At 41.6% G+C, this 27,613-nt stretch overlaps 1 non-coding gene across 1 annotated transcript; it reads right to left on the bottom strand.

The window, feature by feature from the left end:
- Positions 1–3,079: 3,079 nt before the first annotated feature.
- LOC127077885 (small nucleolar RNA R71) lies at positions 3,080–3,186 on the bottom strand. Its single transcript, XR_007787651.1, has one exon. It is a non-coding gene; the product is annotated as a small nucleolar RNA R71 (small nucleolar RNA).
- Between the last annotated feature and the right edge of the window lie 24,427 nt (positions 3,187–27,613).

The raw sequence follows: 27,613 nt of genomic DNA, 5'->3' as shown, positions 1-27,613 counted from the left end.
TAAAAATGCCAAAAAAAAACGTTGACTTTTTATTCATGTGCGTATTTGCTACAAGCATGTGGTTGGTCAAGAATATCGTCACTCGCCCTGGTAAACGAGAAGCCATTCATATTCCCGTTTGCAACAAAGTAAGTTTTAAACTTTACCATATAATTAATTAGACTTTATATTACTATTAATTATACATAATATTTTTCAATTGCTTATGATCTAGGTGGTCAGTTAAAGGGATGAACTACAATAGGGGTTTCAAACACGATATAGTAGTCCATCGCAATCTATTGGATCACATTGGATCAGACGATGTAATACTCCTACAGAACTCTATTTTAATTTAAACATACTTATCAAATTATTTATCATTTAATCGTGTCGTATTGTTGTACAATTTATCTGGAGGCCATATCTGGGTCTTGATCATCAAGTTAACCATGATGATGATGCAGTTTGGACAGCTGATCGGTCTCCAATTTTACTTGTTTTTTGACACTCATTCGGCATAATTTTACGAAGTCGGTAACACATTATTCTACCTGCTATGCTATTTTGTTTAGTAACTTAAATGTTTGCATTTCTATTTCAGTTTTTATGATCATCTTTGGTTTGTGTCATTATACTCCATTTTATGTCTCCTTGTGGTAGTTTTACTGGTTTCAGGTGTAAGCAAGAATATCGAAGGACTCGCAAAAGGAATCAGACATTTCTGGCTCGTCGGAAGAATAAATTAGACATTATAGTAGCCCTGACACGGCCACCCGTGTTGCCCAACACGGCCCGTTGATCACACTGAAATTTACGTATTTTCGACTCCGATTTCACATGCATTCTAGTTGTTTTATTATCATTTTGTTGTGTTATTGTTATGTTTTTCTTTGTTTTCAGGATTTTACTTTAATCGGAGCCCCGGTCGAGAAAAGGAGCGAAAAAGGGCTAAAAACCCTAAAATTCAGCATTTTGTTCTTATGGCCTACCCAATGGCGGGCGCCACAGACCAAGCCATGACGTGTCAAATTCAACTTCCATCAACTCCCATGTTTTCCCACTACTTCCACTAAGGCGCCCCATATTGTGCTTGTGGCGGGCGCCATGGCCTTGTGGCGGGCGCCACAAGAGGAAAAACGGTTCCCTCCTATTTTCAAGTTGAAGGGCATCCAAGTCATTTCCATCTTTTTACTTGCCTATAAATAGAAACGCGAATTCACTTTTACAGTCATCCAAACTTAGAGCTGACGAAGATCCAAACTTAGAACAAAGGCAAACTCAGAAGCAAATTTGTTTCACTTAGGCATATATTCAGTTTTATAAAGTGGTAATCGCTTCGCATTGGAGTGTTACCACAATTGTGTAATCAAGTCTGTGATAGAGTCTGTAATCGAGTTTGGAGCACTTTGGAAGGAAGTTAATCCTGCCGCCATTTTCTTTTCCGCATTGCAATTTACTCAGCCCTCCGATTGGAGCAGGTTTTTATTACTCACCTTTACTTTATTTATTTCCCGCACTCGCCTTTACTTTATTTATTTCCCGCACTCGCTTTTACTTTATTTATTTCTCGCACTCGCTTTTACTTTATTTATTTCTCGCACTCGCTTTACTTTATTTATTTCCTCGCACTCGCCTTAAATTATTTATTTCCTCGCACTCGCTTTAAATTATTTATTTCCTCGCACTTGCTTTAAATTATTTACTTTCCGCACTCGCACTACTTTTATTTATTTTAATGCACTTTTACTTTACCATGTCTAGCTAAGTTTATAAGGTTAGAATGTAAGGATCATAATTGAACCGATAATCCGTATGATTGTTCGTAGAAACACTTAAGGGCTATTGTAACTTTCAAATTAAGTTTTCTCGCACTTCAATTCCGTTGGGTAAGATCGAAAGCCGTCCAACGTCTTTTTAAACTTAATTGTTTTTAACTATTTCAAAAACAGCGAAAGCGCTTTGTTTAGTTCATTAGGAGATTTTAACATTAAGAAGAAAAGAGATTTTAAAACTATTTTCGGACGCGTTTATAAGTTTAGAGTCTGGTTCGTAAGAACCTCTTTTGGTTAAGAAATCCAGGTTATAATACTTTTCAACTTAGTCAAGATACTATATTCCTTAAAAATAGGTTTACTACTCTAACGCAATGCGCGCCTTTTTATAAGTGACAATAAGAGGGTTTGATTAGGGAGTACAACTCGGTTCTGAATACGCGAAAGCGACAGTTCCTGTTAAATTAGTTCTTTTCAAAGTAGGAAACACTTCCCATAAGTAGCTCTATTAGCAAGTACTTGGATTATCAATTAATTACGTGAATTACATTCGACCCTGTCTTTATTAATTAATCTTTATTCAACACTTTACTTTTCATTGCACACTCCAAAAACACCTATTTTGATTGCCTTTGATAAACACCATAACAACAGATAACGATAGATTGACACTTGGTCTCTGTGGATTCAATAATCTTTTATATTACTCTGACGCGTTCGTATACTTGCGAAAAACACCGCATCAAGTTTTTGGCGCCGTTGCCGGGGACCAATATCGTCAAATTTCATTTTCCTGTTGTTATATCGTTTAGACTTAGGTTATTTCCCGCCGGTCCATGCGAAGAACTCGCAGCACCGGAAGTTTAAGCTTAGTATACCCTCTGGCGGAACCTGAACGTTACGCTCGCGCACGTTTATTCTTTCATAGAATTAAGAGAGCTATGGTCAAAGATCAAAACCAAAGACCTCTTAAGGACTTCGCTCAACCATCTAATGAAGAACCTAGTTCTAGTATAGTAAACCCAACTATCCCAGCCAATAATTTTGAACTTAAACCATCCCTGTTGCAATTAGTGCAATAGAGATAATTCGCGGGTCTCGCTACCGAGAACCCAAACCAACATTTAAAAATATTTCTTCAATTAGCAGATACTTTTAAAACCAATGGAGCTTCTCCTGAGGCAATACGTTTAAGATTATTTCCTTTTTCCCTTAGAGATAAAGCCCTATCGTGGTTAGATTCCCTTCCACCCAATTCCATTACGACTTGGGATAACCTTAGAAGAGTTTTTCTTGCTAGATATTTTCCCCCGAGTAAGACCGCCGTTCTTCGAAACCATATAACTAGATTTACCCAAAACCAAGGAGAATCGTTGTTCGAAGCTTGGGAGAGATATAAAGAGTTGTTACGAGCATGCCCACATCATGGTTTAGAAAATTGGTTAATCATTAAAACCTTCTATAATGGACTTCATTATAACACAAAGATGACCATCGACGTTGCCGCAGGCGGTGCTCTGATGAATAAACCTTATCCTGAAGCTAGTGCCCTCATCGAAGATATGGCTCAAAACCATCAATCATGGGGAGTCGAACGAGCGACGGTAGAGAAGAAGGAAGCCCAAGGAGGAGTGCATGAACTAAGCTCTATAGACATGATGTAAACTAAAATGGACACATTAGCCCTTAAGGTCGAGCATATGTGCATAAACCCGAATATTGTAGCCGCAGTTTCGTCGGATTGTGAGATATGTGGAACCAAAGGACACCAATCTACAGAATGCAGTCTATTAAACGAAACCCACTCTGAGCAAGTGAACTACACCCAAGGGAACCCATATTCGAATACCTATAACCCTGGATGGAGGAATCACCCGAACTTCTCCTATAAAAACAATAACCCTATTCAAAATAATACACCTCCGAGACCTAGTTATCAAGCCCCAAGATCAAATCAACCTATGCAACTTGTACCACCAAAACCGAGCCTTGAGAAAATTATGGAAAATTTTATCACCGCTCAAACCCAACAAAACAAGGAGTTCATGAACCAAAACATTCATGTTAATGAATTGATTACTCAGTTAGGAACCAAGGTTGACCAAATAGTTACTCATACCAAGATGCTTGAAACCCAGATCTCTCAGGTAGCTTTAAACCAATCCCCTCAGACTACTCCTGGAGGACAATTCCCTGGACAACCTCAACAAAATCCGAGAGGACAAGCCAATGCCATTACCCTACGAAGTGGGAACGCTTATGATGAGCCACCAAACCCAAGATTGAGTGAACCTGAAACTTCTAAGGAATGTACCAAACCCACGGACGAAGTAAAGGAACCAGAGGAATCTGAAAACCAGGAAAGTCGAGAAAAAGGAGAAGAACCGAAAGATAAAACTTACGTACCACCCCCGCCATATAAACCACCTATACCATATCCGCAAAGACTCAAACAAACCCAGATCAATAAACGGTATCAAAAAATTATTAAAGTTATAGAAAAACTTCATGTAGAAATCCCTTTCACAAAAGCCATCACCCAAATACCTTCTTATGCAAAGTTTCTCAAAGACATCCTTACCAACAAACGTAGACTTGACGATCCGAAGCCTTTGGAATGTAATGCTATTTCTGAGGACAAATTAGCAAAGAAAGATAAAGATCCTGGAAATTTCTCCATTCCTTGCCTTTTGGGTAATCATGTCATCGAAAAAGCTTTTCTAGACTTAGGAGCTAGTGTGAGCCTAATGCCTTTAGCAGTTTGTGAGAGATTAAACTTAGGAGAATTACAGCCCACTAAGATGTCACTTCAGTTAGCCGATAGATCTGTTAAATATCCGATAGGCATTTTAGAAGATGTTCCTGTTAGGATAGGTCAATTATTTATCCCTACTGATTTTGTTGTCATGGACATCAAAGAGGACAATGATATACCAATCCTTCTAGGTAGACCATTCTTATCGACTGCAGGAGCCATAATAGATGTCAAAAAAGGAAAGTTGACATTTGAGGTAGGTGACGAGAAAATAGAATTTATACTTTCGAAATTTCTTATGGCACCTGTAATGGGAGACTCGTGTTATGCCTTAGATATCATTGATGAATGTGTTAGAGAATTAGAGCAAAAAGAAATTATAAAAACAATTAAGTTACCATCAACTCTCATAAAGGAAAATGATGACTTTAAAGAACCTTACATCGATGATAACCTTTACGAATGTTTATCCCTTACCCCAGATCCTATGCCATGCCCTAAGAAACCAACCTTAGAACTTAAGGAGCTGCCTAAGAACCTGAGATATGAGTTCCTCGATGAAAAGATGAACCGTCCAGTGATAGTTAGTGCTACCTTGAGACAAGAGGAAACGAACCAACTTTTAGACGTTTTACGAAGACATCCCTCAGCCTTAGGATATAATATCTCTGACCTGAAAGGTATAAGCCCATCTGTATGCATGCATCGGATTTCGCTCGAAGAAGATTCAAAACCCTCTAGGGAACATCAGAGAAGAATAAACCCTATAATGAGTGATGTTGTTAAAAAGGAAGTTCTTAAGTTACTTGAGGCAGGTATCATCTACCAGATCTCAGATAGTAAGTGGGTGAGCCCTGTGCATGTAGTACCTAAAAAGGGAGGCATCACAGTCGTGCAAAACAATAAAAGCGAACATGTAGCAAAACGTTTAGAAGGAGGATGGCGGATGTGTATAGATTATAGAAAATTAAATAAAGCAACTAGGAAGGATCATTTCCCTTTACCATTTATTGACCAGATGTTGGAGCGTCTAGCCAGACACTCTTACTTCTGCTACCTAGATGGATACTCTGGATTCTTCCAAATACCTATTCACCCCGAAGATCAAGAAAAAACTACCTTTACATGCCCCTATGGAACTTTTGCCTACAGACGAATGTCGTTCGGCCTCTGTAATGCCCCAGCTACTTTCCAACGCTGCATGATGTCAATCTTTGCAGATTACCTAGATGGGATCATGGAAGTGTTTATGGACGATTTCTCGGTTTGCGGATTTGATTTCCACGATTGCCTTGCTAACCTTGAGAAAATCCTGGAGAGATGCGTGGAGGTGAACCTCGTGCCAAATTGGGAAAAATGTCATTTCATGGTAACCGAAGGAATAGTTTTAGGACATATAGTCTTCGAAAAAGGTATAGAGGTAGATAAAGCTAAAATAGAAGTTATAGAAAACCTAAAACCACCAAAAATCATCCGAGAAGTCCGAAGCTTTCTTGGACACGCTGGATTCTACCGGCATTTTATTAAGGACTTCTCCAAAATAACTAAACCTTTAACCGAACTTTTAATGAAAGATGCTGAATTCATTTTCGACGAAAAATGTAATGACGCATTTAATCTTTTAAAGCAAGCATTAATATCTGCACCCATTATAAAACCACCTGATTGGTCGGAACCTTTTGATATAATGTGCGATGCTAGTGATTACGCAGTTGGAGCCGTTCTAGGACAAAGGAAAGATAAAAAATTAAATGCCATTTATTATGCCAGTAGAACCCTAGATGCTGCCCAACTTAACTACGCAACAACTGAAAAAGAATTACTCGTTGTAGTTTTCGCTATAGACAAATTTAGATCTTATCTAGTAGGAACATAAATTATTGTTTACACCGATCATGCTGCCATTCGTTACCTATTAAGTAAAAAAGATGCCAAGCCCAGGTTACTCCGATGGATTCTATTACTACAAGAGTTTGATTTAGACATAAGAGATAAAAAAAAGGCACTGAAAATGTAGTAGTTGATCCCCTTTCTAGGCTAGAACATCTAAAACCTGAACTAATACCCATAAATGATGATTTTGCCTATGATAGACTGATAGCTAGAGTAGAAACCATTGAAGATGATAACCTAGATCCTTATGAGCACCCCCAAAATTCCTTAGCAATAAGTAACGTACCCTGGTATGCAGATTTCGTTAATTACCTAGCTGCTGATATAGTACCCCTTGATCTTGACTACCACCGCAAAAGGAAATTCTTCCACGATGTGAGAAACTTCTATTGGGATGAACCGCTCCTTTTCAAAAGGGGTAAAGATGGCATTATTAGCCGTTGCGTTCCAGAAGAAGAGGTAAATAATATTATCGAGCATTGTCATTCTGCACCCTATGGTGGACATGCGAGCACCTATAAGACATACGGCAAGATTCTTCAAGCTGGCCTATTCTGGCCTGCCATGTGGCGTGATGTCTATGCTTACATTGTCAAGTGTGATAGCTGCCAACGCATTGGAAACATTTCAAGGCGTGATGAAATGCCTCTAAGAAACATTCAGGAGGTAGAACTCTTTGACGTATGGGGTATAGATTTCATGGGACCTTTTCCACCATCCTTAGGAAACAGGTATATCTTAGTAACTGTAGACTATGTGCCTAAGTGGATCGAAGCTATAGCTGCACCCACAAACGACACTAGGGTCGTAATCAAACTATTTAAAAACTATATTTTCCCTAGATTTGGAACACCATGTTTAGTCATAAGCAATGGAGGATCACACTTTATATCAAGAATATTTGACAAACTTTTAAGAAAATATGGAGTTAGGCATAGAGTAGCAACACCGTACCACCCACAGACTAGTGGCCAAGTAGAAGTATCTAATAGGGAGATAAAACAAATCCTAGAGAAAACTGTTTCTATTTCTAGGAGAGACTGGTCTCAGAAGCTTCAAGAAGCATTATGGGCCTATAAAACCGCTTTCAAAACCCCTATAGGAACTACTCCTTATCAACTATTCTATGGAAAATCTTGTCACTTACCATTCGAGTTAGAGCATAAGGCCTATTGGGCCATTTAACCTTTGAATTTAGACTACCTAGCCGCTGGAGAAAAGCGTATCCTAGACATTCATAAATTAGAAGAACTTAGGCAATCTGCCTACGAGAATGCAAAAATATATAAAGAGAGGACAAAAGCCTATCACGACAAAAGAATAGTAAAGAAAAACTTCAATATAGGCGATTCTATTCTCCTTTTCAACACTAGGTTACGTTCAAGATGGGCTGGTCCTTTCGAAGTATCCAAGATTCTGAGATCCGGAGCCGTAGAAATCAAGAACGATACCTGTAGTCCACTAATTGTAAATGGACAAAGACTGAAGCTCTACGAAGGAGGAGATATTCCAGCATACTACTCGAGCCACACCCTGATTGATCCACCAATTCCCACTACAGGTGTATAGATTCTAATCGTCAAGCTATTGACGTTAAACAAGCGCTGCGTGGGAGGCAACCCATGGTTTTTCTTTCATTTTACTTTTTCGCATTTATTTAATTTTATTTTTATTTTATTTTGTCATATTTTTCATTAAGACTAAGATTTGAATGGTTTGTATTTTCAGGATCACTTTCTTAACTTTTACAGGATGCAGGATTTTGATGACATGCATGTCGCCTATAGAGATAATGCTCAAAGGGAGCGATACATTGCTTTATATCAGCGCCCTATGGCACCCACGCGTTACCCTGATCAGCATTGTATGGAGGCACTGGGTATTGAACCTAGTATCCGATTCCTTAGCCACCAGCTTCACTGGGACGAGTTTGCTGATGATTTGAGTAACACGTATAGGAACCTGACTTTGGAGTTCTTGAGTTCATTCGACTACGACCCATATTCTGGACCAGATGGGTATGCTGCTTTCAGACTTTTCGGGGTTGAGTACTCCTTCAGCCAGAAAGAGTTCGATGACTTATTGGGTTTCCAGACTACTCCTGATGCTATCCTGGAGACACCTATGGGATATTTCCTGGGTAAGGAAATGGAGAAGTTTTGGAGTGATATATCGGGTGGCGGAAGCCAGGATCCATCTATGCAGCTGTCTCATGTCATACATAACCCCACATTCATATATTTTCAGACGATATTAGCACATTCATTCCTGGGAATACCGGATGCAGAGACACTACTGAGTGAAGAGGAGATCTTCCTATTATTTTGTGCATCCCAGTCTCGCCCAGTAGCATGTGGGAACTTTTTATTAAACAATCTCAGCGGTATCTCCAGATCCACCGAAGGAGTCATCCATGTTGGTGGAATCATCACACAGATTGCAGTCGCTTTAGGTCTGTCTCGCAAGCTGTTGCATCTTCGGACCTACTGTGGATACACTACCATGGACATCAATTTCTGTTTGACCAGAGGAATGATGAGGAAAGCCTCTTTCCACCCATGTCAGTTCCGATTGCTAGTCGACAGTGAGGTTATTCACTATTTCACACTGCCAGACCCTATGATGACCAGTGTGCATGATCCAGCGAATTGGAGTTATGCTCTAGAGGGCCAGGGAGAGACTGTCGAGGCACCGAGATCACCACCCGCTGCTGAATACACACCTACACCACCATCTCCCAGAATCACTGTTCTCTCTAATAATCTTTCATTGCAGACACCCGACATCCGCACCCAGATTGCTGAGTGCCGTAGAGAGATTGCAGAGCTTAGACAGGAAGTGGTGGACCTAATTTTACAGATGGGAATATCTGATCTCACCCATGTGTCGCATTACGCGAAAAACAACCGGCGGGAAAAGACACAGAGCCGCCACCGTGCGTTATTTATCCCAAAAGAGGGAAAGGAAACACTCGAAGTAAACCTGGAAAGGAAAGGGTCTCGCGACCAGAGATACAAGGATCGGGAGTCGGTTATGCGAAGGGAAGGTATTAGCACCCCTACGCATTCGTCGTACTCGACGGGATCCACGCTCAGAAAGAATAGAAGAAAGGTTGCTAAAAAGACTGCTCAAGAACTGCACAAGCTGGAAGGAAACACAGATGAGAGACGGAGAAAGCGGGACTCGGCAGGATATCGCATTCTGGGCCTACGTAGTCAGTCAGACACAGACATCAGAGTCGACGTAGTTCGGGGGAAACGTGCTCGCTAGGATATCGCATCCTGTGCATACGTATCTTCTCTAACCAGAGTAAGAATCAGAGCACTCGTAGCTCGGCTAACGCACGCCAAACAAACACAAACAGGAAACCGAATGCCAATCGCTGGACTTACGTCGGACTCCAAACAAACAACACACACAGGAAACCGACTGCCAATCGCTGGACTTATGTCAGACTCCACACAAACAACACACACAGGAAACCGACTGCCAATCGCTGGACTGATGTCAGACTCCAAACAAACAACCACACACAGGAAACCGTCTTCCAATCGCTGGACTTATGTCAGACTCCAAACAAATAACCACACACAGGAAACCGACTGCCAATCGCTGGACTTATGTCAGGCTCCAACAAGCAAACAAGAGGGTTGAAAAAGAAAAAAGGCGCCCGGAGAGATCAGCTCAATCTCCTGCCTATGTACCTCATCTGGTATGAGGATCAGGGCGACGTAGTTCCCCCTTAACAGGGAAAGACTTCTATCCTAACCAGAGACTAGGGAGATAACAGACTACTAGGGAGACTACGACTCGAGCCTAGAAGTTGTCATGCATACGATCCCTAAGTTGAGGTCTCTAGTCCTAACCTAACTTGCACGGGGAGCAAGCTAGCCTAAACAGCATATAAGCAAACACAAGTACAAGAGAGCAAGCACACACACTATATGCAAACAAGTGGCTCATACAAGGCTGGGTTTAGTCAAGAGGTCAAATCAACCTCGACAAACAAGCCAACTGGAAAGGGGTGTTTGGAGCTTTTAACCCTAACATTGAGAGTTAGTGTGAAGCAGATGAAATGGGAAATGAGGGTAAGACCTCATAGCTCTTATCCCTGGCCTGGGAGAGCTTCAATCAATGAAAGTGTGGGAGTCCAGAATGTGGGACTCTATTCCACAATGACTGACACAACAAGATTTTGGGTTTTATTCAAAGTGCATCAATACATGGTGTGAGCAAGATGAAAGACACAACTGAATAGCAGGGGATGAATTGCACATCCCTTTTATCTGCCAATGCCTCTTCACTTAGGAGGTCTTTGAATGTACAAGGCACAAAGATAAACAAGCACAAACATTGCCTCTTAAGGAGGGCTTCAGACAGGTGCCTGCCAACATAACATGACAGGTCTTCCAGACTACATGAAGTCAGAGGTCATTACCTAGGTGGTATGCCAACCACAAGCAAAGCAAAGCAACTCAAACAATGAGTTAAAGCGGCTAAAGTACCTGTGTAAACAACCAAACAATCAGTATAGTGTTCAGACAAACTATTCACAGACAAACAACAGTCAGACAACCAATATACACAATGCAAATCAAATGCAACTCAAGTGAGTCCACCCAAGGACCTACAACACAATCAAATGTTAGCAAGCAAAGAAAATATCAAAGCTCAAGTGAGGAGGCAACATCAACCATGGAGATTAGATGCTTGATCCTGAAATACACAACTCAAATGTGAGTTCAAACCCCTAGGACAAAGCCTAAGGTCAAAGATGGAGTAAAAAGTTAAAACAGCAATGGATATTCAACATGAAGCAATTTTAATCAGTCATGAACATATCATAAAAAGTGCCAAATCAAAATCATTAAGCAAGGTCATGATATGAGCAAAGGAAGACAAAGACAATTTTAAAGCACACAAATGATCATCATGAATCAAAATTCCATATCAAAACAGAAATGACTCAAATAATTCTGGAAATTTTCATGAGCATACAACAGGTCAAACATAATCATCATACCAAAAATCAGCATCATCAAAGTTCAATTGATATGGAAATGAAAATGCATAGGCAAGACATCCCACTGTGTGACACAAATTGTCACACCTAAAGTACATGTGTCCCAAACAGTGAAGACAATATCAAAAAATGCCAAATAAAATCACACAAATCCATCATCATGTTAACAATCATCATGCAAAATTTCATGGCATTTGGATCATGTATGAGCATTTTATGATAGGATGAATGAGGCAATGTCACAAAGCATACATGTTCAATTAGTCTAGCACATTTTAATTTCCAGAAATGATAAAATCACAAAATCAAAACCATAAAATTCTAGACATTTCAAGGATCATGTAGGAAAAAACCTGGAATTATTTGGATCATTCTACAATTAGTTATGATTTTTTGAAGATCATGGAAAAAATGAAATAAAAATTGAAAAAAAAACATGAAATAATGAAAAGAAATGAATAAACTGGAAATTGCTCCCAGCCGGAATCAAAGGGGGGGTTGGTTCGCTGCATGAAATGGTGGCGTTTCGCCCAAAGCCCTAGCCAAAAACTAGCGATGGACCAGCGACGGCCACTAGCGGACGCTAGTGGCGGAAACCACCGTCTTCTTCATGAAGACGGCGGTGAACAGTAATCACATTTTTTTCCAGAATTAGCGAAATTATATATGGTTGGACTCGTCTTGACGTGTAGATCACGAATCCACTAATATTTTTCTCTAATTCATCATATATTTCAAGAATCGATCAAGAACACTTATGAACACCAAACTTTAATCTCTCATAACTCTCTCAATATTTGTCCATTTTTCATGTTCTTTATATCAGAATTTCCAGCATGAGTAGATCTACAAGTCTATGTGCATAAAAACAGGAATTAAGAGATGTGAAATTTTGACCTCTTGAAGCTCCAACAATGGCAGTAGCAGATTCAAGGCTTGGCCCTTGTGTAGATCTACTCCTGAACACTTGTTATGAATCCTAAAGTTAAAATTGAGGCCTGGAGATGTTTAGATCTTGCTCAAATTTGAAACTCCATCTTCACCTTCATGAACTTGCCATGCTTGATTTCCACACGAATCCTTCAAAACAAAGCTGGATCTGCACTAAATCAAGATCATAGAACCAGAATATGGAAGAAAAACTCAATGTTATGTGGAAGAATTTTGAATTTGGATTGGGAGAAAATTTTGGAGGGAAAAAAGTTCTAGATCTAGAAATGGTGAATAATGAAAATTCTGTTATGATTAGCTATTTATATGCTGGCTTAATCCATTTCCTAATCACACTTAACTTGGCTAATGAAATTTTAATTCAAAAATAAGGTGTAGTGCAAATTGGAAATTTCACCCCCATGCATGCAACATGCATGTGAACAGTAACAATGGCCATGCATTTTCACTTAAAACCATGCTATGAACATGTTGGAATGGCTAAAAAGTCCATATGATGCACCAATTTTGAATTCATGATTTTCCCTCCAAAATGGACATGAATATGCATATGATAATATGATGAATTTTCATGCAATGTGATGATTGATTTGGGAAGTTCATGTCATGAGAAGAATTTTGCAAAAAGAGCCACTCATTTTGGAGTTATGAGTCAAAAGTTATGCCCTTTTGAAGTTCCATGCACACTTGGCAATTATTTGGTCATATCTCCTCAACCATTCATCAGATGCTCATGATCTTGGACTTTTTGGAAATGGGAGAGAAAGATCTTCAACTTTAATGTTGGACAAAATTTCATTTGAAGCTTCTTTTATGCTGGAAAGTCAAGTTGAAGTTGGTCCAAAAACTTGCCATTTTTGGAAACTTGAAATTACATGTCACTTTCCATTTTTGGAAACTTTTGATCTGGCTTCAAAATTTTCAAGGTAGATGTTTGACATGATGAATAAACCTCTTTTGGACATGAATGAAGTGTCTCAAACCATTTCTCCACCTCCTAGCCCTCAGTTGACTTGCAGTTGACTTTTATGGGCCCCAGATGACCTGAGACTGCACTGTGGACTTTGAGCCTCTAACACTTGGCCAAATTGCATCAAAATGAACCTTGGGTTCACATAAGCTCTCTAGAACAACCATAGGGCCTTTATCTCATGGAAAACCTTTGCTCTCTTGCACAGATGACTTCTCCTGACCAGTTTTGACTGATAAGATGCAAGGTACTATGCAATGTTAATGTAATGTTAATGTGATGTCAATGACCTAAAAATGAAATGAATGCATGAATGGGGGGTGCAAATTTGAGGTGCTACAGCTGCCCCTATTCAATCAGCTGGGAACCTGAACGGATGAGAGCAACGGCTGTCAGACCTTCAAGGTACACAGGGATTGAATACCAAAGAACCGTAGAAATTTGCACTTTGCGGGAGATGAACGAAAACAGACAGTCGACTTGATGTACACTGACATCAAGGAAAGAGAGGCCATTTACCGATGGCGGCTTGAACAGTCGACTTGATGTACACTGACATCAAGGAAAGCGAGGCCATTTACCGATGACGGCTTGAATAGTCGACTTGATGTACACTGACATCAAGGAAAGCGAGGCCATTTACCGATGGCGGCTTGAACAGTCGACTTGATGTACACTGACATCAAGGAAAGCGAGGCCATTTACCGATGGCGGCTTGAACAGTCGACTTGATGTACACTGACATCAAGGAAAGCGAGGCCATTTACCGATGGCGGCTTGAACAGTCGACTTGATGTACACTGACATCAAGGAAAGCGAGGCCATTTACCGATGGCGGCTTGAACAGTCGACTTGATGTACACTGACATCAAGGAAAGCGAGGCCATTTACCGATGGCGGCTTCGACTGGAGAGGAACAAAATGTTCACAACTGGAACCAGACAAGACGTTTACCGACGACTCTACTGGGGATTTTGAAAAGATACATGACCCAACATTGACCGATGACTGGGGAAACAAGATATACAACCAGACGTCAATGGACGAATGGGAAAAACTCTACGTTTATCGACATCGAAAAATGATGTTTACCGACACCAAAGGAAGGACGACCAGACATTTACCGATGACTGGAATAAGGATATTCAACCAGACGTCAACGGACGAATGGGAAAAACTCGACGTTTACCGACATCGAAAAATGATGTTTACCGACACCAAAGGAAGGACGACCAGACATTTACCGATGACTAGAATAAGGATATTCAACCAGACGTCAACGGACAAATGGGAAAAACTCGACGTTTACCGACACCAACGTAGGGGTGACCAGACATCAACGGATGACTGGAAAAAGACACTCAACCAGACGTCAACGGACGAATGGGAAAAACTCGACGTTTACCGACACCAACGTAGGGGTGACCAGACATCAACGGATGACTGGAAAAAGACACTCAACCAGACGTCAACAGACGAATGGAAAAAACTCGACGTTTACCGACACCAACGTAGGGGTGACCAGACATCAACGGATGACTGGAAAAAGATATTCAACCAGAAGTCAACGGACGAATGGGAAAAACTCGACGTTTACCGACACCAACGTAGGGGTGACCAGACATCAACGGATGACTGGAAAAAGACATTCAACCAGACGTCAACGGACGAATGGGAAAAACTCGACGTTTACCGACACCAACGTAGGGGTGACCAGACATCAACGGATGACTGGAAAAAGACATTCAACCAGACGTCAACGGACGAATGGGAAAAACTCGACGTTTACCGACACCAACGTAGGGGTGACTAGACATCAACGGATGACTGGAAAAAGGACATTCAACTAGACGTCAACGGATGAATGGGAGAAAGAAGCCACGACTAGACGCCAACGGACGAATAGGAAAGACTCAACCAGACATCAACGGATGAATGGGAGAAAGAAGCCATGACTAGACGCCAACGGACGAATAGGAAGACTCAACCAGACATCAACGGATGAATGGGAGAAACAGACGAATAGGAAAGACTCAACCAGACATCAACGGATGAATGGGAGGAAGAAACCACGACTAGACGCCAACGGACGAATAGGAAGACTCAACCAGACATCAACGGATGAATGGGAGAAAGAAACCACGACTAGACGCCAACGGACGAATAGGAAAGACTCAACCAGACATCAACGGATGAATGGGAGAAAGAAACTGATGTTACAGACATCGAAATATGATATCTACAGACACCAAAAGACCGGACCCACACGGGGATCAACACGACACCCACTGGTATCGCAAGGATGACACTTACATATGTCAAGACAAGGCCAGACACTTGCCAGGGGCTATTCTGGGGAGTCAAGCTTTCCTTCCACTGACGGGTGAGGAAATAAACCTCTCTGGGGGATTATCAATCTTGAATGTTGTCTGTCAAGAGCAACTGTAGCAAATGTGCCGTACAGATGTTGAACAATGATCCACTTCTGCTGGGGAATCCAACTTTGCAAGACGCACAGGGAGGAACACTCCTGTTGAGCACACGATTCTGATTCGATCTACCAACTCTGTGGGGAGTAGCACTGCTAGGGATACCCACTCAACTAGGGAGTCACCTGTTGGGAAAGCACCAACCTTTCAACCATGCTGGGGAAACCCATTTCTGAAATCGACCCAATGTCGCGACGCTAAACTCTTTCGACAAACCCATTCTCGGATGGTAACCCCGGCTTAGGGCTAGTTTATGTTTGCAATGCTGATGCATGAGTTTTTTTTTCACCGCAATGCTCCATAATCATGGAAATACTACGCACTTAATGATGCAATATGTCATGCTTATCTAAATGCTGAATGCATAAAAACATGTCCCCTCTGGGGACAACACTGGAGAGCTCGAGGAACTCTGCTGAGGAGCTGGATACCACTCCAATTTCCTCCCTGCTGGGGAATAGCACTGCTGATGGGGAGAGGATGATCCTTGCTGCGGATGACCTCCATCGAACCCGATCCACTTGGGGACTCCGCTGGGAGAAACAATCAACGCAACCTCCTCTGGGGAAACAACAACTCAACTCTGCTGGGGGATTGCAGCACTTCAAACATGGCTGCCAAGAAACAAGTTACCCACAGACACCTCTGCTGGGGAAATAGCAACCTTCAGACTCAATGGGGACTAGCGATCTTTAGACCTGCTGGGGAAATAACACTCCCAAACCCACTGGGGAGATACGGCCTATTTGACACGGAACACCCGTCGATTCTTCGAACACTGGCATTCACCATCACACCGCAGTGTCAACTTTCCACTTTTGAGAGTTCCCGGATCCGGCCTTTTCTGATTCATCACCTTGTATTCTCATCTTTTCTTTGCTTTGAGACAATTGATCTCCTCAGATCCGGGCTAACTCTCTAATCTTCAGACTTTGAAGAGTCTTCTTGATTACCCTCTAGGATCATCGTCGCAACTCTTTCACCGTCTTTCCACCGTTCTTCTATCCCTTGCCCCTGATTGGACTCTACGGGTCTCTTTTTCCAAAGGGCTTCATATCACAACCTGCGAGTGAGGGAAAATATCTAACAGCACCTGCAAAAGAGATCGTTAGATAAAAACGTGCCCCAGACGTGCCAAAATTTCAACACCTAGGTCACTCAAACTTTCGAATAAGATTTCCCGATTTCAATCTTATAAACATGCATCGGAAGGGATCTCCATGTTTCAAAATGCAAATATTCTTTATCAAACTAAACAGATGTTTTTGCAATCAAAGCGGTGATGAAAACAAAAACAAAAAATTATTTGACTGAACATGCATTTTATTGACTGAACAAAAGGTGGCTCGGAACCAAGCAACACAGGAAGTAATCTCTGAAAAGAGGTGATTGCGCATAAAAGGAAAAATATATCCTAATGGCAATGTGAAACCGTGATCTCATCGAGTTCCAACTCGGTTACACCCCATATGTCCTCAAGACTTTCCGCACTTTCTGTCTTCTGAACAAGACGCTTCCGGTCGATCTCTGTCGGGGATTATCCATGATGTCTTAACCAAAGTACAGATCATGCTGGACGCAGTTGTTCGTTTCAATCCCTCTTTTGCCTGGACCGCCCTTTCGGGTTTTCGGTCCACCGGGATACCCTTTTTTGCCCAAGCCGCCCTTGTGGGGTTTTCGACTTGCCGGGTGTACAGTTTTTTCTTTTATCCCTAATTTTTGCCCGAACCTTTTTTTTTTTTTTTTTGGTTCGCCGGGATGCCCATTTTTACCTGGAATCTTTTGTTCTTTTCGTCCAGCGGGTCTCTTTTACGAAGTATCTTTTAACTGCGTCCGCATTCACAAGGGATGGAAAATCCTCACCATCCATGGTCGTCAACAACAAGGCTCTGCCAGAGAACGCCTTCTTGACCACGAATGGGCATTCATAATTGTGTGTCCACTTGCCCCTACGATTGTTGAGGAGGAAGGATCCTTTTCAACACCACCTCTCCTACGTGCGATGCACGGGGTCGCACCTTTCGGTTAAGAGCCCGTTTCATGTACTGGGTACAACTGCCCCATGACAAATAACTGCCAGCCTTTTTTCCTCAATCGGGCTCCCTTCATACCGAGTCCTTATCTACTCGGCCTTTTCTAATTTCTCATCCATCAGGACTCTCCACAATGGGATCTAGACCTCAGTAGGTAATACCACTTCCATCCCATACACGAGTGAGAAAGGCGTTGCCCCAGTAGATGCATGTACCGAGGTTCGATACCCAAGATACAAGCTTCATACTCAGCCACCATGTCTTTGGTGCATTCAAGTGTTATCCGGGCGGCAAAAGGAATGTGGGATCCCTTTGGCGTAACCAAAGCAGCATTAACTCATTCACATTAACCCCCCCCCCCCCATCAGACATCAGAACCCGTTCGGATTCAGGGTCAGGCCCCTCCTCCGGGATCGGTTTCTCACAATCTTTCGATTTGAAAACCTCGATGTCCTCATCAGGGAACTCAAACTTCCTCGGTTGATAGTCCTCAACGGGCTGCTGGGCGAAGTAATCAGACAATACACTCCCCTTGATTGCCTTCTGAGAGGTGTATTATATATCACAAATCAGTCAACATTCTTTTGCCCTCTCACAACCCGTCCGGTCAATGCAGACTTCTCAAACATATACTTGATCGGATCCATCTTGAAATCCACAAAGTGGCATGAACCAGCATATACTGTCTCAGTCGGCGAGCAGCCTATGCCAAAGTACAACAAGTTTTCTCGAGCAGTGAATATTTTGTTTCATAGTCGGTAAACTTTTTGCTAAGGTAAATTGCATGCTCTTTTTGACCAGACTCGTCATGCTGCCCCAGTACACACCTCATAGATCCCACGAGGGCCGTCAAGTATAGAATCAATGGTCGTCTCTCCACAGGTCCGATTCCTGCAAATATTCTTTTATTTTTCACATGCCACTTGGCAATCATCATCCCACCTGACCGTTTGACCCTTTTTTCTTCAACAGCTTGGATGGGTTCGCACGTGGCTTGTTAGATGAGATGTGAACCATGAAATGTAGTTCAATCTGCCTAAGAGACCACGAACCTCTTTTTATGTTCTCGGTTCAGGCGTTTCTTGTATTGCTTTTTTCTCTTTTTTTTTCCTCTCTCTTTTTTTTTTAGCAGGATCGGCCTCGATTCCTCTTATCCGCTCACAATAAGCCTCAGCATTTTACCGGACAGCACTCCACAAGTGCACTGATTCGGATTCAACCTCAGTCTGAGTTGTCTCAACCGGTCCAACAACCTGATCAAGTCCACCGAATGCCCCTCTTCTGTTTGGGACTTTGCTATCATGTCATCAACATAGCATTTGATTCCACGATGAATCATATCATGAAACAAAGTCACCATGGCTCTTTGATACATGGCACCGACGCTCTTGAGACTGAACGACATCACCTTATAACGCAAAGTGCCCCATGGTATGATGGATGTTGTTTTCTCCATATCATCTGGCGACATTTTGATCTGACTACAGCCAGCAAAGCCATCCATGAAGGAAAACACCGAGAACTGAGCTGTATTATCTACCCACACATCGATGTAATGGGAAATCACCATTCAGACTGGCTTTGTTCAATCTCGGTAGTCAACACACATTCTCACCTTCTCATCCTTTTTCAGCACCAACTTCCGCTTCACTGGAGGACAGTCTTCTCTCAATGGTAGCTTGTGCGCCACGACATCGGTATTCCACCCTGGCATACTTTGATAAGACCGGGCGAATATATCGACATACTCTTTCAACAGTGCTACCATTCTGCTCTTGACATTTGCCTCTGAAGCGGCCCCAACCTTCACTTCCTTTATAACTCGGTGTCAGGGTTAGCAACCTCGGCCTGCTCTTCATGCGGTTGAATCACCTTCTTCTCTTGTTTCAACAACCTGGTTAATTCCAGCAGATCACAATCTTCTTCGCCTTCTTCTTCGGCATGATAGATCGGATTGTCGAAGTCATACAGAGGTGTAACTGAATTGTTATCAATGAGATCAGGAGGATAGTCTCTTTTGAGGTCGGAACAAGACGAATCAAAAGGAAAGAAAATGAAAACAAGCATTGCCATTTTTATTATTTTTTAAACTGCAAAAATAAATGAAAAACAAGGAACACCGCTTTTAATCACAAAACATCTATTTATTAATGATGCAAAATATTGCAAAATGAAACACATGAGGTGGCCCTTACAATGGACCAATACGTTTCGGGCAAAACGTATGGCCTTCATGCAAACAGAATTGAAAAACAGAAATACTACTCTTCAGGATGAGTGACGGTGATGATCTTTGAGGCCTCCCAAATCCCTGGTACGCACGATTTTATCCACGACTCAAGCTCGCGGTCACGGTCAATCTCTTCACCCACTGTACAGGCGTGACCTGGATCCAACATTCCTGCACTGACGAATGTGAACGGTTGACGACGTCCTCTGTTTTGCCCAGACGAGCCTTGGTCTGGCTGATAGCCAACTCCAAACATATCTGCTTTCACCACAATGCCTATGATCTTTCCCCAGCCTAGGGCTTCTCCTTTCTTCACCACTTCCATGGCCTGTTTGTAAGAAGAAATGGACATCTTCTTCTCTTTCTCAGCAAGAATGGCGTTCTCCACCTTGACGGTTTCAACTGCCTGACTTGGTGTTTCAAATTTTTCACCATCCATTTCCACATCCGTCATCCTCTGAATCGTTTCCCTCACTATTACACACCCATTTGCGGCGACAGCCGCACAACAATTATCACCACCAGGGAAAGCTCCACTCTTCATCTGATGCCTCTGGACTGCAACCATGGGAGTTTTTAACTGATCCCCATTCGTTTCCTCCATTTTTCTCTTGTCCTTTGACATCACGCTCACCCCCACAGGACCATGCATCGGTACGGGGTTAGCATTAACATTCAGTGTCGATGCCAAACTGATGGCCTTAGAATCCACCATATCTTGGACGGCATGCTTAAAAGCTCTACAACCCTCAATGTTATGTCCGGGTGCCCCAGAATGGAACTCGCACCTGGCGTTCTCATCGTAGTTTGCAGGCCTCCGATGCAGTTCCACAGGAACCAATAGCCTCGACCGAACTAAACCAAGATCCCTCAACCTCTTGAACAAAAGGGTATAAGTCACGGGTGGCTTATCCAACTGACGATCCGTCGTCCCCTTCTTCACTTGGCCCTTAGCTTTCTGTGCTTTCTGCTGAGGTGGCGGTTGTTGCTGTTGTGCAGGCGGATTACCAACAGGAGTGATTACAGTGGCAGCATAAGGGTGGTAACGATCCTTACCATGTTCCTTTCTGGCATGCACACCACTTGATTCAACCTCCTTCTTGTGCGGACCGCTGCCAGAGGGCTTCTTTACTCCAGTCGACGGAGCCTTTCCCTGAACTTTCTCCTTTATCATCCAGTTTTTAATTCTCTCTAACCTCTCAGCAACTGCTTTCTGCCCCAAGGCGAGCCCTTGCACGACTTTGAACAACTCTCTCATCATCTCTTTCAATTCGAGAATGTCGGCGTTGGATGGATCCATCAGCTTGGATTTGTTGAGTCTGGCAGGATATCTGAACGGGAGAGCTATGCGCACCGGTTAGATACTGACACCTACAAAACAGAAAACAGTTTAATATGACTCACACATGCAATGTTTATCCGTACTAGGAATATTCTGTCCTTTGATTCTGGCTTCATCGAGACGGATAATATTTCATCAATAACATTCTGACATCAGGATGTCTCTCGACCAGAATCTCAATCAAAAATGGACCCTGAGTACGGATAGACATGGGTGGAATGCAGATGAATGCGAAATGGGAATGATGCAAAATGCATGCAGGCAGGTCGTTGTGCCATCTTCCAAGTCATCTGAGGATCAACTGTACTGGACCGGTCTCTGAACTGATTACAATCATCTGAGGGCCCGAGTAACCATAAATCCAACTTGGGGAGTTTCGAAATAAACGGAACCGGGGGATATATCACTATCATCAAGGAAATCCACTGAACAGACGACAACCAAATCCTCTGAACAAGTATCCTCAAATTCAGCCCAGGGATCCGAAATAAACGGAACCCTCTGATCAATTCCAAGGTCAAACCTCCGGCGTCTCAAAAATAAAGACCCATAAATCCATCTGAACCATAGTCACCATCACAGAATCACTGACGGAACCTGTACTTGCAAGAATCAAACCCTCCCCTCACAGGTGAATTCTAACAAGGTCATCCTAAGGCGGATAATGGTCTCGACAATCGGACAAGATACTCAACGGGTTCGCCCTTTCGGGTGTGCCGTTGTAGCTCTCATAAGATCGTCTAAACCAAAGATCCGGGAAAGAACGGTCACCGAAGTCAATAGCTCAGATGAGATAACCCAACTTGAGTGGAATACTCCAAACGGAAGGACTCTCTCAAATGAACCTCGTCCGGTTGTGGTATGTCACGTCGCAACAACATGCTGATACAGCAAGTGAGGAAACGTGAGACCACGCTAATCCTAGGTGTATACTCGGGCCTGGGTTTTAGCCCCACTCAGAACACCCACCCCAAATCAGAGGAACCAACCTGTACAGAATCCAGCACAATGATAATATGATGCATGCAAACACATATGCAAATATATACAAACACAGTATAATAATCATAAATGCAATAAATAAAGTCGCACTAGCAACCAAACCCTATCCTAAAGAGCGCTAGGATTGACTCGCTTAGGGAAGATGGACCAGCAAGAGGTCAACTTCTCTATTTTCCCCAGCAGAGTCGCCAACTGTCGCATTACGCGAAAATCAACCGGCGGGAAAAGACACAGAGCCGCCACCGTGCGTTATTTATCCCAAAAGAGGGAAAGGAAACGCTCGAAGTAAACCTGGAAAGGAAAGGGTCTCGCGACCAGAGATGCAAGGATCGGGAGTCGGTTATGCGAAGGGAAGGTATTAGCACCCCTACGCATCCGTCGTACTCGAAGGGATCCACGCTCAGAAAGAATAGAAGAAAGGTTGCTAAAAAGACTGCTCAAGAACTGCACAAGCTGGAAGGAAACACAGATGAGAGACGGAGAAAGCGGGACTCGGCAGGATATCGCATCCTGAGCCTACGTAGTCAGTCAGACACAGACATCAGAGTCGACGTAGTTCAGGGGAAACATGCTCGCTAGGATATCGCATCCTGTGCATACGTATCTTCTCTAACCAGAGTAAGAATCAGAGCACTCGTAGCTCGGCTAACGCACACCAAACAAACACAAACAGGAAACCGAATGCCAATCGCTGGACTTACGTCGGACTCCAAACAAACAACACACACAGGAAACCGACTGCCAATCGCTGGACTTATGTCAGACTCCGCACAAACAACACACACAGGAAACCGACTGCCAATCGCTGAACTTATGTCAGACTCCAAACAAACAACCACACACAGGAAACCGACTGCCAATCGCTGGACTTATGTCAGACTCCAAACAAACAACCATACACAGGAAACCGACTGCCAATCGCTGGACTTATGTCAGACTCCAACAAGCAAACAAGAGGGTTGAAAAAGAAAAAGGGCGCCCGGAGAGATCAACTCAATCTCCTGCCTACGTAGCTCATCTGGTATGAGGATCAGGGCGACGTAGTTCCCCTTAACAGGGAAAGACTTCTATCCTAACCAGAGACTAGGGAGATAACAGACTACTAGGGAGACTATGACTCGAGCCTAGAAGTTGTCATGCATACGATCCCTAAGTTGAGGTCTCTAGTCCTAACCTAACTTGCACGGGGAGCAAGCTAGCCTAAACAGCACATAAGTAAACACAAATACAAGAGAGCAAGCACACACACTATATGCAAACAAGTGGCTCATACAAGGCTCGGCTTTAGTCAAGGGGTCAAATCAACCTCGACAAACAAGCCAACTGGAAAGGGGTGTTTGGAGCTCTTAACCCTAACATTGAGAGTTAGGGTGAAGCAGATGAAATGGGAAATGAGGGTAAGACCTCATAGCTCTTATCCCTGGCCTGGGAGAGCTTCAATCAATGAAAGTGTGGGAGTCCAGAATGTGGGACTCTATTCCACAATGACTGACACAACAAGATTTTGGGTTTTATTCAAAGTGCATCAACACATGGTGTGAGCAAGATGAAAGACACAACTGAATAGCAGGGGATGAATTGCACATCCCTTTTATCTGCCAATGCCTCTTCACTTAGGAGGTCTTTGAATGTACAAGGCACAAAGATAAACAAGCACAAACATTGCCTCTTAAGGAGGGCTTCAGACAGGTGCCTGCCAACATAACATGACAGGTCTTCCAGACTACATGAAGTCAGAGGTCATTACCTAGGTGGTATTCCAACCACAAGCAAAGCAAAGCAACTCAAACAATGAGTTAAAGCGGCTAAAGTACATGTGTAAACAATCAAACAATCAGTATAGTGTTCAGACAAACTATTCACAGACAAACAACAGTCAGACAACCAATATACACAATGCAACTCAAGTGAGTCCACCCAAGGACCTACAACACAATCAAATGTTAGCAAGCAAAGCAAATATCAAAGCTCAAGTGAGGAGGCAACATCAACCGTGGAGATTAGATGCTTGATCCTGAAATACACAACTCAAATGTGAGTTCAAACCCCTAGGACAAAGCCTAAGGTCAAAGATGGAGTAAAAAGTTAAAACAGCAATGGATATTCAACATGAAGCAATTTTAATCAGTCATGAACATATCATAAAAAGTGCCAAATCAAAATCATTAAGCAAGGTCATGATATGAGCAAAGGAAGACAAAGACAATTTCAAAGCACACAAATGATCATCATGAATCAAAATTCCATATCAAAACAGAAATGACTCAAATAATTCTGGAAATTTTCATGAGCATACAACAGGTCAAACATAATCATCATACCAAAAATCAGCATCATCAAAGTTCAATTGATATGGAAATGAAAATGCATAGGCAAGACATCCCACTGTGTGACACAAATTGTCACACCTAAAGTACATGTGTCCCAAATAGTGAAGACAATATCAAAAAATGCCAAATAAAATCACACAAATCCATCATCATGTTAACAATCATCATGCAAAATTTCATGGCATTTGGATCATGTATGAGCATTTTATGATAGGATGAATGAGGCAATGTCACAAAGCATACATGTTCAATTAGTCTAGCACATTTTAATTTCCAGAAATGATAAAATCACAAAATCAAAACCATAAAATTCTAGACATTTTAAGGATCATGTTGGAAAAAACCTGGAATTATTTGGATCATTCTACAATTAGTTATGATATTTTGAAGATCATGGAAAAAATGAAATAAAAATTGAAAAAAAACATGAAATAATGAAAAGAAATGAATAAACTGGAAATTGCTCCCAGCCGGAATCGAAGGGGGGGTTGGTTCGCTGCATGAAATGGTGGCGTTTCGCCTAAAGCCCTAGCCAAAAACTAGCGACGGACCAGCGACGGCCACTAGCCGACGCTAGTGGCGGAAACCACTGTCTTCTTCATGAAGACGGCGGTGAACAGTAATCACATTTTTTTCCAGAATTAGCGAAATTATATATGGTTGGACTCGTCTTGACGTGTAGATCACGAATCCACTAATATTTTTCTCTAATTCATCATATATTTCAAGAATCGATCAAGAACACTTATGAACACCAAACTTTAATCTCTCATAACTCTCTCAATATTTGTCCGTTTTTCATGTTCTTTATATCAGAATTTCCAGCATGAGTAGATCTACAAGTCTATGTGCATAAAAATAGGAATTAAGAGATGCGAAATTTTGACCTCTTGAAGCTCCAACAATGGCAGTAGCAGATTCAAGGCTTGGCCCTTGTGTAGATCCACTCCTGAACACTTGTTATGAATCCTAAAGTTGAAATTGAGGCCTGGAGATGTTTAGATCTTGCTCAAATTTGAAACTCCATCTTCACCTTCATGAACTTGTCATGCTTGATTTCCACACGAATCCTTCAAAACAAAGCTGGATATGCACTAAATCAAGATCATAAAACCAGAATATGGAAGAAAAACTAAATGTTATGTGGAAGAATTTTGAATTTGGATTGGGAGAAAATTTTGGAGGGAAAAAAGTTCTAGACCTAGAAATGGTGAATAATGAAAATTCTGTTATGATTAGCTATTTATATGCTGGCTTAATCCATTTCCTAATCACACTTAACTTGGCTAATGAAATTTTAATTCAAAAATGAGGTGTAGTGCAAATTGGAAATTTCACCCCCGTGCATGCAACATGCACGTGAACAGTAACAATGGCCATGCATTTTCACTTAAAACCATGCTATGAACATGTTGGAATGGCTAAAAAGTCCATATGATGCACCAATTTTGAATTCATGATTTTCCCTCCAAAATGGATATGAATATGCATATGATCATATGATGAATTTTCATGCAAAGTGATGATTGATTTGGGAATTTCATGTCATGAGAAGAATTTTGCAAAAAGAGCCACTCATTTTGGAGTTATGAGTCAAAAGTTATGCCCTTTTGAAGTTCCATGCGCACTTGGCAATGATTTTGTCATATCTCCTTAACCATTCATCAGATGCTCATGATCTTGGACTTTTTGGAAATGGGAGAGAAAGATCTTCAACTTTAATGTTGGACAAAATTTCATTTGAAGCTTCTTTATTGCTGGAAAGTCAAGTTGAAGTTGGTCCAAAAACTTGCCATTTTTGGAAACTTGAAATTACAAGTCACTTTCCATTTTTGGAAACTTTTGACCTGGCTTCAAAATTTTCAAGGTAGATGTTTGACATGATGAATAAACCTCTTTTGGACATGAATGAAGTGTCTCAAACCATTTCTCCACCTCCTAGCCCTCAGTTGACTTGCAGTTGACTTTTATGGGCCCCAGATGATCTGAGACTGCACTGTGGACTTTGAGCCTCTAACACTTGGACAAATTGCATCAAAATGAACCTTGGGTTCACATAAGCTCTCTAGAACAACCATAGGGCCTTTATCTCATGGAAAACCTTTGCTCTCTTGCACAGATGACTTCTCCTGACCAGTTTTGACTGATAAGATGCAAGGTACTATGCAATGTTAATGTAATGTTAATGTGATGTCAATGACCTAAAAATGAAATGAATGCATGAATGGGGGTGCAAATTTGAGGTGCTACACCATGCTACTGAAGCCGATTGTCTATATCAGGAGATCGCAGAGCTCAGGCAGGAGATAGCCGTGCTCCGTGGATCCACTCAGGCAGATGACACCCCTACTACCTGATCTCACCATTTCATTTCATTTTATTTCTCTTTTATATATTTCTCATATTTACATTACTCATTTTATATTATCGCATTTGAATATTATATAAACTACTACTATACATTAGTATTTCTATTTTTATCTATATATGTTTTATATTTATTTCATTTGCATTTTAATTTTTCAGTTATTTATTTATTTATATTTAATTTCTATTTTTGTTTTTGTTTTTGTTTTATTTTTTTATTTTCGTCTTTACTTTTATAAAATTATGCAAGTCAAAGAAACTAGGAGAATCACAAGTCAAATGCTATCCGGACCCCTCAAAGCCAAACGACAAGAGAAGCCCAAGCCAAAGTGTAACACCCCGATAAAAATAAGATAATTATTTAATTTAAGTTAATATTATATTTATTAATTTAATTAAATAATTGGAATTTTTGGATTATTATTATTATTATTATTGGAATAATAATTATTGGAAAATATATATAAGTTGGAA

Source organism: Lathyrus oleraceus, chromosome 4 (assembly GCF_024323335.1).
Source record: "Lathyrus oleraceus cultivar Zhongwan6 chromosome 4, CAAS_Psat_ZW6_1.0, whole genome shotgun sequence".
Taxonomy (NCBI): Eukaryota; Viridiplantae; Streptophyta; class Magnoliopsida; order Fabales; family Fabaceae; genus Lathyrus; species Lathyrus oleraceus.
The sequence above is the reverse complement of the archived record's forward strand: the minus strand, read 5'-3'. Positions and strand labels throughout refer to the sequence as shown.